Source organism: Pristis pectinata, chromosome 12 (assembly GCF_009764475.1).
Source record: "Pristis pectinata isolate sPriPec2 chromosome 12, sPriPec2.1.pri, whole genome shotgun sequence".
Classification (NCBI taxonomy): domain Eukaryota; kingdom Metazoa; phylum Chordata; class Chondrichthyes; order Rhinopristiformes; family Pristidae; genus Pristis; species Pristis pectinata.
Window position 1 is genome coordinate 31499285 of NC_067416.1, and position 12285 is coordinate 31511569.

At 41.1% G+C, this 12285-nt stretch overlaps 1 protein-coding gene across 7 annotated transcripts in view; it reads left to right on the forward strand.

The window, feature by feature from the left end:
* The window catches only part of plce1 (phospholipase C, epsilon 1), a 269332-nt gene that overhangs the window by 158015 nt on the left and 99032 nt on the right, over window positions 1-12285 (forward strand). The gene's annotated exons all lie outside the window — the stretch shown is intronic.

The following is a 12285-nucleotide window of genomic DNA, read 5'->3' on the forward strand; positions in this document are numbered from 1 at the left end:
TGGCGTCTTCTATCCACCACCTCTCAGCTTATTACATCTTCTGTCCCCTCCCCTCACCTGGACTCAGCTATCACCTGCCTGGACTCACCTATCCCCTGCCTGTGTGTGCTCCTCCCCCTCCCCCCACCTTCTTATTCTGGCTTCTGTCCTCTTCCTTTCCAGTCCTGATGAAGGGTCTCATCTTGAAACATCGACTGTTTATTTCCCTCCATGGATGCTGCCTGACCTGCTGAGTTCCTCCAGCACTTTTTGTGTACTTCTCCCCCCCCCCCCACCCACACACACACTTTTTCCATAGACCTGCAAAGAATTATCTCTAAAGTGTCTAACCAGTTTCCTTTGAAAACACTGGTTTCTTCTATTTCTGGTGTCCTTATAGATTATCGTTTCCAGATCATAATTATCCTTCTGCATTTTTTAAAAGTCCTTCCTCACACCCCTACCCTTGTATTTGTTTTAATTAATTTACTTTTCAGGATTTGAGCGCTGCTGACAAGGCCAACATTTGTTGGTCATCTGTATTTGCACTCGAGAAGATGGTGCTGTGCCAGAGCCCTGAATGGCTGCAGTTCTTCTGGTAAAGGTACTCCCACAGTGCTGTTAGAAAGGGAGTTCCAGGATTTAAACCCAGCAATGTTGTAAGACCAGTGATTATTTTTTCCAAGAAATGGTGTGCCACTTCGAGGGAAACATGCAGGTGGTGGTGTTATAATGCATCTGCTGCCTGTGTCCTCCTTGGTGGTAGAGGTCATGTGAATGCGAGGTATATGGGATATTGGAGTAGCCTAGACAAGCTGTTGCACTTCCATCTGTAGATGGTACATACTGCAGCCATTGTGTGGTGGTAGTGGGGCAAAGGAATGTTTAGGGCAGTAGAAGAATCAACTCTTTATCCTTTATGTTATTGGAGCTACACTCATCCAAACTAGTGGAGAATATTCTGTCACACTCCTGATGTGCACGGTGTAGATGATGGAAAGTGACTGGGGTGTCAGCAGGTCAATAACAACTATAAGATACTTAAAAGGACTGCTCTCTGGAAAATGCTGCAGAATTTGTTGTTGTTACTTATACCATTTCATGATGTCTCTAATGGCTGCTCCTAAACTTTAAGGAAATCTGGCATACTTTTTCCTTCAAAGGAGTTCTGTAGGCAATTTTATACTGTAAGGACAAGGAGGGGAAAGGTGCTGCATGCTGATGACTTCATCTATAAATGCTTCCATTGGGAAACCATGGAGCCACAAGAAAATAAGAGCAGCAATATGGTACATCCCATCGAGCCTTCTCCAACATTCAATGTGATCGTGGCTGATCTTCCCCAAGCCCCAGTTCCTCTTCTGTGCCTGTTCTCCATAGCCCTCAATTCCCTGATCTTTCAAAAAAAATTATTTGCTTCCACCTTAAATACTTCCCAATAATCTAGTCTTCATCAACCTCTGGGTCAGAGAATTCCAGAGATTCACCACCCTCTGCGAGAAGCTCCTAGATACCTTCCTTTATAAATGACCACTTCCTTATCTTATCACTATGTACCCTCACTCAAGACTGTCCCACTAGTGGAAACTTCTCAACATCTACCCTGTCGTGCCCTGTGTTTCAGTACGATCGCCCCTCATTCTTCTAAACTACAAAGGATACAGATTAACTTTGTTAGCCTCTCATGACAGAACAGCCCTCTCATCCCAAGAATTAGCCTGTTGAATCTCTTTGGGGCTGCCTCCAATGCTACTATATCCTTTCTTAAATAAAACTGTGCATAATACTCTAGTAAGGCTGCCTGCAAGTATACATGTGTCCACAATCCAATACTGAAGTATGTGTCTCCCTTTTAAGGATTTGGAGCTTGCATCATTCCAGTTAATGGATTGTATACTTCAGGAAACAAAGTTCACCATCCTTCCCCAATCTGGCCTCTGATTGCAGATCCACTAATATGGTCTCTTTAATGACCCAGCAAGCCATTACAGAATAAGCTCTGTTAAAGAGGCAATTAGAACGGGACAATAAATGCTGCCATTGCCAGAAATGTCTAAATCGTGTAAACAAATGAAAAAGTGTTGGAGCTGAACACTCCAGGTAAACATGCATGAAGGATCAAGTGTTCAGTTATAACAGCTATTTAAATAGATCAATAACTAGATGCACTTTGTAGACTGATTTCTATATGCTGCTGCTTCAATTGAGTAATGGTTTGGTGCTTTGTAGATTTCTTTAAAATCGCTTAACTCTTCAGGACAAGTTTGTCAGGTGCTGAAGAAAGTTGTCTTGATCTGAAAGCTTCTGCAACAAGCAAAACAAAAACACAAAATGCTGGGGGAAAATTAGCAGGTCAGGCGACATATGTGGAAGGAGAAATCTGATCTGCTGAATGCTTCCAGCATTTTCTGGTTTTATTTTAGTTTTCTAGCATCTGGAGTTTTTTTCTGATTTGCGCAATAAGCAGTTGCTCTTGATCATGGGCGGATTAGATCACATGGGATCCAGGGAGAGAGAACTAATTGCACTTATAATTGGCTTGATGGTAGGAAGTAGAGAGTGATGGTTGAAAGTTGTTTCTTGGACTGGAGGCCTGTGATTAGTAGTGTGCCACAGGGATCAATGCTGGGACCTTTGTTGTTTGTTATTTATATAAGTGTTTTGGATGCAAATGTACAGGCATGGTTAGTAAGTTTGTGGGTGATACTAAAATAGGTGGTATCATAGACAGTGAAGTGAAAAATTACAAGAGGGTCTTAGCTAGGTAAGTTGGCCCAGGATTGGCAAAAGGCTTTCAATTCAGGCAAGTGCAAGGTGTTGCGCTTTTGGAAGTGAAACCAGGGTAGGACTTGCGCAGTGAATGGTTGGGCCTTGGGAAGTGCTATGCAATAGAGAGACCTCGGAGTACAAGTACATAGTTCACTGAAAGTGGTGTCTCAGCTAGACAGCGTGTCACAGGTAAAGGCATGCTGGCCTTTCATCAGTCAGGGCACTGAGTATAGGAATTGGGACATTATGTTGCAGTTGTAAAATATGTTGGTGAGATCACACTTGGAGTATTGTGCACAGTTTTGGCTCCCTATTGTATGAAAGACATCATTAAATTGAAAAGAGAGTGCTAAAAGGATTTAAAAGGATGCTGCCAGGGCTCAAGGGCCTGAGTTATGGGGAGAGGTTCAGTAGACTAGGACTTTATACCTTGGAACATAGGAGATTGAGGGATGACCTTATGGAGGTGTATAAAATCATGAGGGGTATAGGTGAGGTGAATGCACATGGTCTTTTTCTAAGGGAAGGGGAACTAAAAACTAAAGAGCATGTGTTTAAGGTGAGAGGTGATTTTAAAAAGGACTTGGTCAACATCTTCACACAGACCATAGTGTGTACATGGAATGAGCTGGCAGAGAAAGTGGTTGAGGCAGGTACAATAATATTTAAAATACATTTGGATAAGTACATGGTTAGGGGGAGTTTAGAGGGATATGGGCCAAACATGAGCCAATGGGATTAGCCTGGTGGGCTCCATGGTAAGCATGGATAAGTTGGGCCGAAGAGCCTTTTTCCATGCTGTATTACCCTGACTATGACTCTATTAGTCAACATTCCATTTGGAGTGAGACTTGATGAGAAGAATGAAAGAGGACGAGAAGAAGTTGTTGGATGAGGGAGAAGAGAAGGGCCCTCAGAGGCTGGCCATATCTACTCAGCCTTTATGGAACAATTTTCTTGAGGGCTTCAGCAAAAATAATGCCTGAGATTTCTTAAGCATTCACTCAGTGAAATATTCCAAATGGACCAGCCACAAATGCAAGCTCTGGGTGAGGGCTGCTTTATCAATGGTTGTCAAGGTCACAGTCGTCATGAACATCTCTACACCTTTGTCTTTGCCGAGTGGAATAGGAAGTATTTGTAACATCTCACAGTTCGCATTCACTGTTGCATAAGGGAGGTCAGTAGCACGCTCTGTTCCAAGTAAGCTGAGTGCTTATCGTTCGCTCTTGTCAGAGACTTTCATGTAGAGTGGGGAAAATGGCTTCCTGAGGACTGCAGACTTCCTCATTGTGTGAGGTGCCAATAACCTTGAATTTAACCTTGCAAGTGCTGCCTGTCAACTTTCTCATTTTTGCAGCCAGAAAGAATTGCACTCCCACAGTCTCCTTTGATGTGTGCCCCATATCTAATTTCAGGATGTGTGCCACGTGTACAGATTGTGTTAAGCAATCATGTTTATTAAGAAACCCAATCATGCGAGTGACTGCCTATTGGCAGCAGTTCTGATACCTTAACTCTATTACAATGCTGTGTGCCTTTTTGAGTCTCCATGTTAAACTATGGGATAGCTACTAGGTGACAAGGACTGGCTGCTGAACACATGCCTCTTGACTCCTGTGTGCAACCCATTCATAGTAGAACAAGATGAAGTTGACATACTATGGTACAAAATGTAACAGAGCAAACCATTTAGAACATAAGAAATAGAAGTAGGAAGAGACCATTCGGCCTATTGTGCCTGCCCTACCGTTTAGTAGGTCACGGTGAATCTTTTACATTAACTCCACTTACCTGACCTAAACCCTTATTCTTTGATTATCTTTCATTATCAACAGATCTATTTATGTGCTTACGATGTCAGTACTGCTGCTTGGAGTTCTAGAAATACTAGATAGAGCAGGTTTCAGGATTCATGGTCACCTGGTGTTTGCTGCACAAAGTTGTTCCTGCCAGCAGTTGCATGGTGAGTAGGGGGGAGGTGGCGAATAAATAGCGAGTTGAGGAATAGGATATCCCCTTTATGGCTGGATTTTCTGTGACTATTTTATGTCATTGCACTAACAATAAACACAACATCAATTCCCCTTTACTTAAAGCCTGTGATCTTAATTCTCTTGTTGACTACCAGTGACCACTTGACCAAATGCCAAAATGTCACCAAAACAAACAATCCAAAACAAATTCATAAACCAAATCTTGCTGTGTACAAGGCAAACATTGTCTAATCACCCTTTATGCATTCTGTTTGTGTCTGCCTTCCATGTAGATTTGCCTTCCTGGTGCTCCTGGGCTGCCTGCTATTTCCTGGTGCATACAAAATGGCTGAGAGAAAGCTGCTATTGTGTAGTGGATGGGCCTGAGAGAGTCCACCAGGATGACTTTGGCTAGGTCCATGTCTGCAAGGGCTGGCTGCTAACTGTTCATTCTTGTCATGACCAGCAGCAGTTTGGATTAGCTACCCAACAGGCAGCAGGTATACTAACAACAAGTTAGCTGCTCAACTTGGAATCGAGTGCTGCTGTCTTTGATTGTCCTTATTCTGCCATAGAGAAAGAAGTGTGTCTTGCAGTGTGTCTGGATGATGTGCCTCTTATGGTTGAATAAGGGCTGTGTACGTAAGCTGTGAGTGTGCAGGTTTAAGTCTTGGTGTATTGGTAAATGTGTGCAGGTGGGAGGTACCATGTGCATGTTGGGTATGAGTTCTGATGAAAATTATCAAGTAAATGATGGGAATATATTGCACTAAAGCAATAGTGATGCAGCTGATAAGATTGGTGACCTTGACCACGCATGCATCTGAGGTCTTTGAAATTCTTATGAGCTTGCATCCACTTTCTTAGGTGATGTTGACTCTCGCTGCTATCTCCTGCCTTTGGAACACCTGTCTGGACTCTGCGACTATTGTATGCCATTGAACTAATGATGAGCACAACATCAATTCCCCTTTACTAAAGCCTGTGACCTTACTCTTGTTGACTACCACAGTGACAACTTGACTAAATGCTTGTATCCATCAGAAATTGCACATCTCCTCCTCCTCTCCATATCCTCCACCAAAGCTTCCATTGCAGCACCAGAAAACCCATTCTCTCCTGTATGGTGAGATCAATCTTTTGGCAAGGAGCAGTTACCCTGCAATGCCTTCCATATCCTAACGCAGCAACAGAAAACCTTCCTCTCAAGAGGTGCAAGGTTGCTTTAAGTAATTAAGACTGGCTTTAACTGGTTTTAAACACTCGCAAATTTAAATCCCTTGCTGAGGCAATAAACCATTTAACTTTTTATTTCTGGTGGCTGTGTGCCAAAATTAATAAAATGGGTATACATTTGGAGTCCTGCCTACTAGCAGATCAAACATTGCATTGTAATGCATTTATTTTCTGAGGCTGCCCATTTTAGCCCATCATGGCGTACAATTTCCACAGTGCCTGCATATGCACATTGCACACCCACAACCTCTTGGGTCTTGGAACTGCTGCCCAAGGTAATTAGTTAACTTTGTGGCTAGGGTTAAGTCTAGGGGGATGTGAGCTGAAGAGTCCAGTGATATGGGGACCAGAAGTGGGGTTTGGGGTGATGATTGGCTGCTGGCAGTCAGTGGTGGGGTGGAAGCCTGTGATGGTCATTTGGGTGATTTCTGGGCGGTGGTGTCTGGTCAATTAATCGGTGGACAGGAAGAGGTGAGAGATTTGGTTCTTGCGGAGTGTGGGTTGCTACCGAGGTAGAACTGGTAAGTAAGGCAAGTAGGTCACAAGGAAGGAAACCTCACAAACACTGTGAAAAGGCCAGTCCAACTCAAAAGATGATCCCAGAAATTGTAATGGCCATCATGTGCAAATCATGGACTCAGTGCACTCACACACCCAGGACTTATCTTTCATAGATATTGAATCAAATAGTACAAAATAAAAATGAAGCAACACAATCTAATTTCTAAGTGCCAGAGCCCACATGCATAATGCTTGAGAATATGGACACTCCCTATTAGAAATATGAATATAAGCATTAATAGAGAAAATTGAAAAGGACTTGTATATGACCGTTCAATATGGTTTGTGCTTGTTTGGGTTGATTAAAGTCTCAGGTAGCTCTGTGGCTATCTGGGTTAAAACTAGGTTGGAGAGGCAGATTCAATGTGCAATTAAATTACAAATGCAGACAGATTGTCAAACAGATTGAATTTGACATGCATGCAAGGTAATTGCATCTTAGAATCAATAACTCCAGAAACAACAATTGTTGTTTGATACAGTTGAATATCTGTTGTAGTCTGATTTGGAATTTGTTTTGTACTTCAAACTATCCACTATTTCAGCTTTTCTGCTTGCTTTATCAAAATAGATTATGGGCTACTTTATAAGATTGCTGTGTATTTTGACAGTATTCTCTAAAATAGAACTGATCATTTCAGAACTAGTGTATGTAAGCTTACTTTTTTCCCTTTTAATGAAAACTATTTCTGTTAATTGATGGGCTAAACAGCATATCTCTCTCATGATTTTGATTCAAAGCAAATCATCAATTTCCCTTTTTATTTCAATGATATACAATCTTCATATTGTACCATGTTTTTCAATATTATTTTGCCTTTGTATGAACAAAATAATTTCTCATATACACAACTCAGTTTTCTGCAACGTACTAATATCCTTTTACATTTGTAAATGTCAATTTTTTTTCATTTTTCCATAGTGTATTAGAGCTGTCATTTTGTCACAGCCTGTATTAATTGCATAAGTAATAATTTATAATAAGTAGATTGGTTTTATCCATTGTTTCTTCGTTAATGCTTCAAAAGTGCATCAAATTGATAGAAAATTATTATTTCGTGTTAACAACATGAAGTCTGAAAACTACTGTATTCTGCAATAGTTTAACAAAATATCTTAGAAAACATCTAGCATGTATGGTATGGTGAATAAGTATCTTTTCTCAAGTTGACTAACATTAAATTGTCCTCAAAGACAATGAGGGAAGCCTTGCTGGCTGGAGTCATTGCCTCTGATGAAACTTCAGTAAGTCTTAGGCTTACAGGAAAGTGCTGTTGAATGTGGAAATCTGAAACTTACTGAATGACAGATGGCGCCGGATCTGTGCTCCACCTTTGCACTCCACACACAGTCTAAGGGCTGAGCACAGTCCTGTGAAATTCCCCAGCACTTCACTGGAGAATTGCTGCTCAAATCCCACCCCAGGCCATTGTTTCCATTTTTAATATTTACTTCAATTTTAATAGTTCTTAAACGTTTCTGAATTTTAGAAACTTTGATTGCTTCGGCAGCTGATGAAGCTCCACTCCCAGCTGCTCCTTCTGTTAAGGTCTCTGTCAGGATTTTTCCAGGAGTGGACCCTCTGCACCATGTTTCCTGAGGTCTTGTCACCTGGCTCCCTGATTCATGGGAATGGAGAACCAGTGAAATGGCTCTCCCATATACATCCAGGTGAGCGTGGATATGAGCAGTCCAGAGCAGCACTTGAGATCCAGCTTCATCTGTCCCATTACTAAATATTCAAGTCAGGAAATGTGCAGATGTAACAACAGTGATTAGTCATTATGTAACTTGCCTTATCAATTGAAATGAGATGAATCTTTGTGTAGGTGGTATTAAGTGGCTGGAATTATTGCTGCTCCGTGCTGAGCCAGTTGGGCAGTCACTAGCTTAGAACTAATATGGGCTTTCTTGTTTTCACACCAGGGCACCCTGCCATCAGGGGTCACTAGATGCGCAGTAATGCTGTACTGAAACTACCAAGGTTAACTAGATAAGGGATTCAGTCTAGGTCATTTTAAATAATTTGCTCCATATATATAAAAAAGTATTCAACTCTCAAGCATAATTTGGTAGGGTTTCCAATGTTCTTACTGGAAATGTTTTCTAACTTCAGTCTTGATTTCACTGCAACTCTCCTGAATCACTTAACATAAGAATATAACGTTCTGAAACTTTCTTCAAGCAGGTCACCACCCTTGCTCAGCAGGCTCCTGCCTGTTCGACTTGATTATACTTCGGATGGGTCTGGTGGTGTGAACTTCCTTAGTGAAGCTGGCTCCCACCTGATCAACAAGCCTCTCTGCAACACAACTGCCAATCCCACAAGCATGCATTGAAAGTTGCAACCCAGGGCTGAACTGACTGCCAAAGCTGTCTGAGCATTTGAATGTGTCTAATATTTGTATAGATTCTAAAAATGTTCATGGCATACCTACTGGTACATTCTGAATGTGATTGGTCTACGTATTCAACGTTTGGTGCTCTGTTTGACCATTGCAGGTAGAGCCATCTGCTCTCCTTGTTGTAGCAGATTTTAATATCTGACCCATCTGTAAACAAATGTGAGGATGTGCTTGCAGATCTGAAATTTGCATTGATTCACTTTAATGGTCAGAAAATCATGGGCTGGTGAGGGAAACAGAAAACCTAGACCAATTAAGTGCTGAATCCATTAGTGCTTCAGACCTGACCTCAAGGTTGGCAATTTCTGCAACATTTCCAGAGTAGGTGGATTTCTCCTCTTTTTGTTTATATTTCAGTCTGCATTCACTTAATGTACCGTTCGTCTCCCCACTTATGGATCCAACACCAGGTGAAAGGCTCCTGGCAGTATTCAAAATCTATTCATATTTCACCCCCACCCCAACTCTTGCACTCGTTCTCAAATGTACTTTGTGTCATCACTGAATTTTACCACTTCAGGGAAATATGTTCAAGTTTATTTGAATGTGAAATAAAATAGGGATTCAATACTTATTTGTTGGATTTTCAAAAATTTAGGTGCATGTGTGGCCAGAAATTCAAACCTGGTCAGTAGCAATACACATGCTGCATGGTAATAGCAATGCATTGAGCCAGCCTCTGATCTTCAGTTCCATTAGTATAGCAGATAGTGCTACCATGTGGGTATGATTTTCTGGGCAATAATAGTAATTTCTTTTAAAGCCTTCAATTGCTATAACCATGTATTTTCCTATTTTTCACTTCAGAAAATATTAGTGCATTTTTATGCCTCTCTTTTCTGTTCTATCTTGGTGCTCCTATTTGTGTATGTGGCTTTGCACTTCAGAATTCATGCCACAGTGCACACGGCACATTAGGTCATAGGTTTGCTTTGTAACAAGGCAGTTTCTCTGAGCATTGTCACAAACAATAGCAGAATTGAACTGACCTTTCTATCATGCACGATAGGTCAGCTGATTGAGGGACTGTTACCAGACTGCTGTTGAACAGTAATTAAAATTGTGGACGGCACAGAAATAGGAAACCTACGCTCTGTAGTTAGGTTTTCAATCAGTGGTAAATACATTATGTACGCTCCACAATAACAAAAGCAAGCTTTGGGTTCAATCTTTTTTTTGCATTTGCAGAATGTTGAGACATTTGTCAGTGACACAAGAACCAAAAGTAAACATTTCAACGAGCACACCCATATTTATGTTTCAGTTTGAGAATATGTAATGATTTTCAAAATGGTACTTGTGTAACATGATCTGTTAATTATTTTTCCTGGATTAGAGAAAGCAGCATTGGCCATAAAACTGATGATTAAATCTCATTGGCAAAGTTTAATATTGCAGATTATTCTGGATTATTATTTTGTGTATCCAGAAATTCATCCAGCCTAGAAATTCATCCTCTGCCAGTAATACTTTGTAATACTGACATTACTTTGCATTCTACATCCAAAATTCAGTTCCAGTGATTCGGCATTTAGTGTGACCAACCAGGCATGAATTTCAAGTCAATAACAATAACCTAATTTAAAGTACTTCAGATGTTAGGATATGTGTTCTTATAAAATCACTTGGGAGCATTTCAGATATTGAACACAAAACACTTTGTCTATTAGGTCAGTAACTGCCTCGACCACTGGCATACTCTTGCTGTAGTGTCGGTCACCTACATAATGCACTGTGGTTTCTTGCCAATGTCACTTTGGCAGCACCTCCCAAACCTATGACATCCACCACCAAGGGGGACAAGGACAACAAATATATGGGAACATAGGTTCCCCTTCAAGTTGCACACAATCCTGAATTGGAAATTCAGGGGAACCATCCAATTCGGGATGAATTAGAAATGTATCATTCTCCCTACATCATTGCTGGATCTAAATCTTGAAATTCTCTGCCAAACAGGAGAGAAATGAGTATAGAAGATTGCTTCAAGTAGGAATCAGGATTGACCATCCTTGATTTCTCTAGAAATTCCTTGGAGTCACTCTTAATTTTATTGAGAACAATGGATCACAACAACAAGAAATTTGAGAGAACGTCCACAGACCATGCCGGACACTGACACTTTGCTAGCTGGCTCATATGACAAGACCATTTTACTGAAGGTTGTGCTTTATAGCCAATTCAAGAGTTTTGGCAGAAGACCATAGTTCACCTCAGCATAGTTCCACACAGTGAGATAGCCAAACATGTTTCCAGAAATTCAGCATTCACCTGGACAACTTGGAGAACCACCTTGTCTGGAGAAGCAAGACCAAGGCTGGCGCAGTCATTGTGAAGAGCTCAGGCTGAAGTCTGTAGATGTGCCAAGAAGCAAAGTACAGTATGATCTCCATCTGCTGAGTGAACCTGTAGCCACTGCTGGAGGTTTGCTGCTCACACGTTGATTCCTTCTCCCACACTACCGCCAGAGTTTGTCATTAACTCCTTTCATCTGTCATGATGCTGATATCTTATAAAAGGAGGTGAGTTGCTGTGTAACAACAAAGCAAGTTGTGGAATGCATAGCACTAGGTGGCAGGTACAATTTAAAAGGCAAAAGAGTATAATGATATAATCTGGTGGGGGGGCGGGGGGGGGGGGGGAGAAGAGAAATCAGGAGTCAAAACCAAATGCAAAAACACAAAAGGTGTGGAAGAACAGAAAAACCTAAAGAATCAATCACGTTATTCCTTGAAAGTGAGAGTGCAGATAGCCAAACCTCTGCATTATCCCAGTAACGCTTCAGGTTTTGTAAATGAGGACCTAAAAGACAGCAGCAAGATATTGATGTTTATTTTTACAAGGAAATGATTAAGGGCCAGAGTACTGTTTGCAGTTGTTGAAGCCTGATTACAAAAGAGCATTAAAACTGTGCACAGTGTGTTTTCATTTGGATGATACTGGAGCTAAGAACTTAAAGTTCTGAGGGGAGATTTGAGATGCTGAGAGTGGCAAAGACTAAGCCGATACTTAAAGGCTATTAAAATTATGAAGGTTTTTTTGTTGTAATCAGGGAAAGTCTATGTCACCAGAGTCGATGACGAGGAGTTGTCAACTTGTATTTACTACACAGGCCATGAAGATAAATGGTTAGCATTTTCTCTTCACAGTTGTTAGAACATGGAAAACTTTCTAGTTAAGGGAGAGACTAGTGGACCTTTTAAGGAAGAGCATTTAAAAATATGAAGCAGAGAAAGATGAAGTGATATCTAGAGGGACTTGGGGAGTGGAATTATTTTCTGATTCCCTTAGCAGAGAGTCAACTCAGTGGATTGAATGTTTTCTTTAAGCGCTGTGAACCCTAATGATTCTATGGAACT